Source organism: Engystomops pustulosus, chromosome 10, assembly GCF_040894005.1.
Source record: "Engystomops pustulosus chromosome 10, aEngPut4.maternal, whole genome shotgun sequence".
Classification (NCBI taxonomy): Eukaryota; Metazoa; Chordata; class Amphibia; order Anura; family Leptodactylidae; genus Engystomops; species Engystomops pustulosus.
The window spans coordinates 92848515-92856384 of record NC_092420.1 but is presented as its reverse complement, the minus strand read 5'-3'; the positions used below and the strand labels follow the sequence as shown (position 1 = coordinate 92856384).

Below are 7870 nucleotides of genomic sequence, written 5' to 3'. Positions count from 1 at the left end.
AGTGTGTCTGGATGGCAGCTCTGTAGGAGCTGCACATTGGACTTGCTGCTCACTCTGCTGATCAAGACTATTTTAGACTCCCCTTGCTTTACAATAGTACAGCACCTCCTCGCCTAGAGAGGAGATCAGTCTCCTTAACAGCTCCTACCATGGAGAGGGCGCTATTCACAACAACTGCCCACCCAGTGCATCGGCAGGGTTGTTGCAAATTTTATGATTCATCCTCCCATTGAAGAGATTTTCCATGTTTAAAACCTTTGTGGAATCTATGAGTCCAGTGGGTCAGCAACAGTCAACCATTGACCTTAGGTGACTGAGGTCCTGGGGCGGCCGTATCACCTACAGATGGCACCATGATAACTGTATAATGGGCCCCAGGATTGTGACATGGGCCGGGCCCCGCCTGGGATTGTCTCAGCTTCTTCCTCTCATTCCTCACATACTTCCATGACATTGAGTGTGATAATTGTTGTGTCCTACTGTCCCTGCATCCCAGTGTCATGTGTGGCCCTGCCTCCTATATATAAGCCATTGTCCCCGGCCTCACACTCACCTGTATCAGCTGCAGGATTACACAGGATTACACACACTCAGGTGAGGAGGGGAAGATGTGACTTCAGGTATCAACTAACCCAAGCTGTTAAATTATATATATGAATATATTTGTTTTTTTATGGTATTTTAGACAAAAATGAATAATCATAACCTTAGTTAGAAGGTTTAGTACTAAGATTAAAAGTCAACATTAGTAATGAAATTTACATCCACAAGTTTTTATGATGACATAGAGATCTATAGTCTGTAACAAGGTTTGTAATTTACATATGAAACAAAAGTGATACAGAAATAACCCTCTGAGTTTGTTACTGTATCAGGTGTAAACAATCTTCAGTTTAGACTTCAGATACAGTGGCGATCAGAATAAGAAAACATTGTCTGATCACCTGATTTTTTCAAAAATTATGTAATATCAATTGATGAACATGTGACAGATGTGTAAGGGGTCACCAGGTCACTAGAACAGGGTTTTACTAAATTACCAAAGTATCAAAATAAACATTTATTTTACTACCCCATGATGAGAAGAGAACAGCAATGTTCACAAAGATTGTAAAGACATGTCCTGCAGGTCCCAGCAGTCACCAGTCAGTAGGGAGAGCACAGGACCTCAGCCCCGACCATAGGACCTCAGCACCGGCCACAGGACCTCAGCACCGGCCACAGGACCTCAGCACCGGCCACAGGACCTCACTAGTCTCTCTGCTGGGATCTGCTCCACTCTTCTTCCAGTCTTTTCCACAGTTCTGTGACTGTTGAGGGTTTCTTTGCCATAACTTTGTCCCTGAGTATATTTTTCTATTGGGATTAGGTCAGGACAGTGTGACATGGGGCATTGATGATTGCTACTGATTGAGTGATGAACACAAGGAATGAACCACGTGTTATTGAAGAAGGTTCTGATACTTGTATTCATTCTACCATGTAGCTGTATGAGAGACCCAACTCCAGAAAACATTCCCCAAACCATGACACTTCCTCCACTACCTTTCACTGACCTACGCAGGTTATAGTCCAAATCAAATGTGTTATTCACACTTGTCAGCCAAACAACTTATATTCCGCTTTAAATACTGATATATTCCTCATGTAAAGATAATTACATAGGACACAATGACCTGCGGATTTAGGAAATTGTATGTTGTTCTCTAATTTTGATCACCAATTTGTGTCTCAGCTGCACTTATACACTGTGTAAAACCATGAGTAGTTGGTGGTATATAATGGAAAGATGCAGATGTGTGAGCAGGACTTGGCTTGTATTATACATAGTGGGGGTCATTTACTAAGGGCCCGATTCGCGTTTTCCCGACGTGTTACCCGAATATTTCCGATTTGCGCCGATTGTACCTGAATTGCCCCGGGATTGTGGCGCACGCGATCGGATTGTGGCGCATCGGCGCCGGCATGCGCGCGACGGAAATAGGGGGGCGTGGCCGAACGAAAACCCGACGGATTCGGAAAAACCGCCGCATTTAAAAACCGAAAAAGTGTCGCTTGGGGAGTGCTTACCTTCACCTGGTCCGAGGTGGTGCATTCCGGCGCGATGAGATGACTTTCAGCGCAGCAGCGCCACCTGGTGGACGGCGGAGGAACTACCTTCTTAAATCCCGGCCGGACCCGAATCCAGAGCAGAGAACGCGCCGCTGGATCGCGAATGGCCGGGTAAGTAAATCTGCCCCAATGTCACAGAAAAATAGAAACATCTAAAAGATAGTTGGGAGGAGGCGCATGCGCATAGTCCTGGTTCGTATATGACGGCGCATGCGCATGGACACCATAGAGACGTCGACTCTTAGGCGAATAAAAGGAGCGGGTGAGGCGGGTGATGGAGACCATTGTCCGGATTTGCCGACGGACCCCTCCTATCATGTATCCAGTTAAGTACTCTTTTCAGTGACACTATGGGGCACATTAACTTACCCGGTCCTGTCGCGATCCCCGCGCTTAGTCCAAATCAGTCGGGTTGTCTGACTGCCATGCACCCGATTTGTGTCGCACGAAAGTCGGTGCGATTGCGCCAAAATCTGATCGTGTGCACCAATAACCCCTGTTAAATGCAGCGCAAAACGGGAAAAAGTCGGGAAACCCGACAGAAATGCGCCGTGCGGAGCCTTAGTACATGGGCCGCTGTGTATTGAGTGTGCATAAAGTATGATATCAGACAGAAGTCTATAACACCAGACTGATTTCAGTAACAGGCACTCTCACAGATGTACAGCTATAAGTAGTTTTGTTGCGGCACTTTCTGCCCTAAGGGACGTTTGCATTAATATGTAGCGTATAGTAACTTTGGAATAAGTAGCGCTTTATCCTATTTATGAATAGGCACTTGCACTTTTTTGCCTCTATCTTGACTCTATGGGCATGAGCAATATGAGATGAATTTAACAGCTACATGAATTTGGGCGATACATATATACTCGAGTATAAGCCTAGTTATTCAGCACAAACTCAGCTTATACTCGAGTCAAAACTCACCTTTCCAGCTTAGTTTCATAGTTTATACGGTTGAAAAAAGACACTTGTCCGTCAAGTTCAACCAAGGAAGGGAAGGGATTGGATGAGGAAGGGATTTAGGGGAAACAATTCTATATAACATAACCAGCAATGTTATTTTGTTGTAAAAAGGCATCTAGACCCTTCTTAAAGCTCTCTGCTGTCCCTGCTGTGACCAGCGCCTGAGCTCGGCTATTCCACAGAGTGACCGTTCTCATAGTAAAGAAGCCCTGTCGCCTCCGGTGATTAAACCTTGTTTTCTCCAGACGGAGACAGTGCCCCCTCGTCTTTTGATTTGATCTAATCTGAAACAACTTATCACCATATTTTTTGTATGGACCATTCATATATTTATATAAATTAATCATGTCCCCTCGTAGTCGTCTCTTTTCCAGACTAAATAAATCTAGTTGTTTTAATCTTTCCTCATAACTGAGACCCTCCATACCCCTTATTATTTTTGTGGCTCTACGTTGAACCCTCTCCAGCTCCAGGGCATCCTTTTTATGGACAGGTGCCCAGAACTAGACAGCATATTCCAGGTGAGGCCGAACCAGTGCCTTGTACAGGGGTAATATTACATCCCTATCACGAGAGTCCATACCACTTTTGATACACGACAAGATCCTACTAGCTTTAGAGGCAGCTGATTGACATTGCATGCTGTTATTTAATTTATGATCTACTAGTACCCCCAGGTCCTTCTCAACAAGGGACTCTCCCAGATTTACTCCCCCAAGGACATATTTTGCCTTCGGATTATTAGCCCCCAGGTGCATAACCTTACATTTATCCACATTAAACCTCATTTGCCAAGTGGATGACCAAACATTCAGTTTGTCCAAGTCACCCTGCAGCCTATGAACATCCTCCATAGACTGTATTACACTACACAGTTTGGTGTCATCTGCAAAAATAGACACAGTGCTATTAATTCCTACCTCTATATCATTAATAAATATATTAAATAGTAGTGGGCCAAGCACAGAACCCTGAGGTACACCACTCATAACTGGTGACCATTCCGAGTAGGAATCATTGACCACAACTCTCTGGATACGATCCTTCAGCCAGTTTTCAATCCAATTGCAAATTATTTCTGCCAAACCAATAGCCCTAATTTTACCCATCAGGCGTCTATGTGGGACAGTGTCAAATGCCTTTGCAAAGTCCAAGAACACAATATCCACAGCTGCTCCTCCATCCAGGCATCTGCTCACCTCTTCATAGAAGCAGATAAGGTTAGTTTGACAACTTCTATTCTTAGTAAACCCATGCTGGCTGTCACTTATTATTCTATTTGATGTCACATACTCCAGTATGTAGTCTTTTACTAACCCTTCCAACACTTTCCCCACAATGGAAGTTAAGCTTACAGGCCTGTAATTGCCTGGCGAAGTTCTAGAGCCCTTTTTATATATTGGCACCACATTCACCTTGCGCCAGTCACTTGGCACCACACCAGACATTACGGAATCCCTGAAGATTTTAGACAGTGGTACAGCAATAACAGAACTGAGTTCTTTAAGAACTCTGGGGTGTAACCCATCTGGTCCAGGAGCTTTGTACACATTGATTTTATTGAGCTTAGATTGGATAATGTCTACATTTAGCCAGTCTAGTATATTACAGGGTGCATGACCCGCACTGGCACCACCCAAGTCAGAAGTTCTCTCTTCTATTGTATAAACGGAGCTAAAAAACCTATTAAGTAACTCCGCCTTCTCTTGGTCTCCAGTCACCGATGCCCCATTTTCAGAATAAAGGGGTCCAACCATTTTTTTTTGCATTGATATACTTAAAAAATTTCTTGGGATTTGTTTTGCTATCTTTAGCCACCTGTCTTTCATTTTGTATTTTGGCTGATTTGATTTCTTTTTTACAGATTTTGGTAAGTTTTTTGTAAGTATTGAAAGCCTCTGGTGACCCATCAGATTTATATTTTTTAAATGCCCTCTTTTTCTCATTAATTGCCCTTTTAACTGTAGCTGTAAGCCACGCGGGGTGTAATCTCGCCCGTCTATACTTGTTACCTGTAGCTGTAGCCACGCGGGGTGTAATCTAGCCCGTCTATACTTGTTACCTGTAGCTGTAGCCACGCGGGGTGTAATCTAGCCCGTCTATACTTGTTACCTGTAGCTGTAGCCACGCGGGGTGTAATCTAGCCCGTCTATACTTGTTACCTGTAGCTGTAGCCACGCGGGGTGTAATCTAGCCCGTCTATACTTGTTACCTGTAGCTGTAGCCACGCGGGGTGTAATCTAGCCCGTCTATACTTGTTACCTGTAGCTGTAGCCACGCGGGGTGTAATCTAGCCCGTCTATACTTGTTACCTGTAGCTGTAGCCACGCGGGGTGTAATCTAGCCCGTCTATACTTGTTACCTGTAGCTGTAGCCACGCGGGGTGTAATCTAGCCCGTCTATACTTGTTACCTGTAGCTGTAGCCACGCGGGGTGTAATCTAGCCCGTCTATACTTGTTACCTGTAGCTGTAGCCACGCGGGGTGTAATCTCGCCCGTCTATACTTGTTACCTGTAGCTGTAGCCACGCGGGGTGTAATCTAGCCCGTCTATACTTGTTACCTGTAGCTGTAGCCACGCGGGGTGTAATCTAGCCCGTCTATACTTGTTACCTGTAGCTGTAGCCACGCGGGGTGTAATCTAGCCCGTCTATACTTGTTACCTGTAGCTGTAGCCACGCGGGGTGTAATCTAGCCCGTCTATACTTGTTACCTGTAGCTGTAGCCACGCGGGGTGTAATCTAGCCCGTCTATACTTGTTACCTGTAGCTGTAGCCACGCGGGGTGTAATCTAGCCCGTCTATACTTGTTACCTGTAGCTGTAGCCACGCGGGGTGTAATCTCGCCCGTCTATACTTGTTACCTGTAGCTGTAGCCACGCGGGGTGTAATCTAGCCCGTCTATACTTGTTACCTGTAGCTGTAGCCACGCGGGGTGTAATCTAGCCCGTCTATACTTGTTACCTGTAGCTGTAGCCACGCGGGGTGTAATCTAGCCCGTCTATACTTGTTACCTGTAGCTGTAGCCACGCGGGGTGTAATCTAGCCCGTCTATACTTGTTACCTGTAGCTGTAGCCACGCGGGGTGTAATCTAGCCCGTCTATACTTGTTACCTGTAGCTGTAGCCACGCGGGGTGTAATCTAGCCCGTCTATACTTGTTACCTGTAGCTGTAGCCACGCGGGGTGTAATCTAGCCCGTCTATACTTGTTACCTGTAGCTGTAGCCACGCGGGGTGTAATCTAGCCCGTCTATACTTGTTACCTGTAGCTGTAGCCACGCGGGGTGTAATCTAGCCCGTCTATACTTGTTACCTGTAGCTGTAGCCACGTGGGGTGTAATCTAGCCCGTCTATACTTGTTACCTGTAGCTGTAGCCACGCGGGGTGTAATCTAGCCCGTCTATACTTGTTACCTGTAGCTGTAGCCACGCGGGGTGTAATCTAGCCCGTCTATACTTGTTACCTGTAGCTGTAAGCCACGCGGGGTGTGAATTAGCCCGTCTATACTTGTTACCTATTGGAATAAATTTAGAAGTATAAAAACCCAGGATAGATTTGAATTTCTCCCATTTAACATTAGTATCATCATGTGACAGTATTTGATCCCAGTCTATATCCTGTAGTGCAGCCCTGAATTTCTGGAAATTGGCCCTCTTAAAATTCAAAGTTTTCGATTTTCCCACCTGTTTCTGCTTTTTAACGTTTAAGAGGAAAATAATTATATTGTGATCGCTGTTCCCAAGGGGTTCCCGGACACTGACATTTTGGACAATCTCCTCATTGTTAGAAATCACAAGGTCCAACAATGCGTCACCTCTTGTGGGATCTTCTACCAGCTGCACCATAAAATTATCGTGAAGAATGTTCATAAAATGTCTCCCCTTCATAGATGAAGACGAGCCCTGACCCCAATTTATATTTGGAAAGTTAAAGTCTCCCATTATCACAACGGTCCCCCCCTGTGCAGCCCGCTCCATCTGTTTATATAGGTGACCCTCTATTTCCTCAGAGATGTTAGGGGGTCTATAAATTACACCAAAAATAATTTTCTCAAAGCTCTCTTGGCTTTGAATTTCAACCCACAAAGTTTCAGCCTCCTCACACTCTGAGACCACTGACTCATTCACAATCGCTTTTAAGTCTCTTCTGACATACAGACATACACCACCTCCTCTCCTATTACATATATACATACACCACCTCCCCTCCTATTACATATATACACATACACCACCTCCTCTCCTATTACATATATACATACACCACCTCCTCTCCTATTACATATATACACATACACCACCTCCCCTCCTATTACATATATACACATATACCACCTCCCCTCCTATTTGCCCTGTCTTTCCGAAAGAGTAAAACCTTGAATAGTAACAACCCAATCATGCGATGCATCAAGCCATGTCTCTACTACACCAACAACATCTAATATCTCTAATATCAGAGCCTCCAGCTCGCCCATTTTGCCTGTGATACTTCTGGCATTCGTGAACATACAATTTAATTTTCCACAGTTATTTATCCGATTTAAAGTAATTTTACTGGCACATATATCCTCACCACTGTTCTGCAACTTGTGGATCTCCTTATCCACTGCCTTAGGCCCCCATACACCGCCCACCTCACCACCCACCAACATAACCTGCCCCCTCTCTGACCTGTCTACCCCTTCAGTGTCTTCCTTTTCCTCCTCCCCCGATCCTAGTTTAAATACTCCGCCACCCCTGCTAGGATCCTCTCCCCCGCTGCTGGCTATGGCTATATACTAGGGCAGGGGGCTG

At 45.2% G+C, this 7870-nt stretch overlaps 1 long non-coding RNA gene across 1 annotated transcript in view; it reads left to right on the top strand.

The window, feature by feature from the left end:
- Nucleotides 1-560: 560 nt before the first annotated feature.
- Nucleotides 561-7870, top strand: part of LOC140105268 (uncharacterized) — a 30061-nt gene continuing 22751 nt past the window's right edge. The window contains exon 1 of the long non-coding RNA XR_011850523.1: nucleotides 561-594. This is a non-coding gene — a long non-coding RNA (uncharacterized lncRNA). The remainder of the gene's footprint in view (nucleotides 595-7870) is intronic.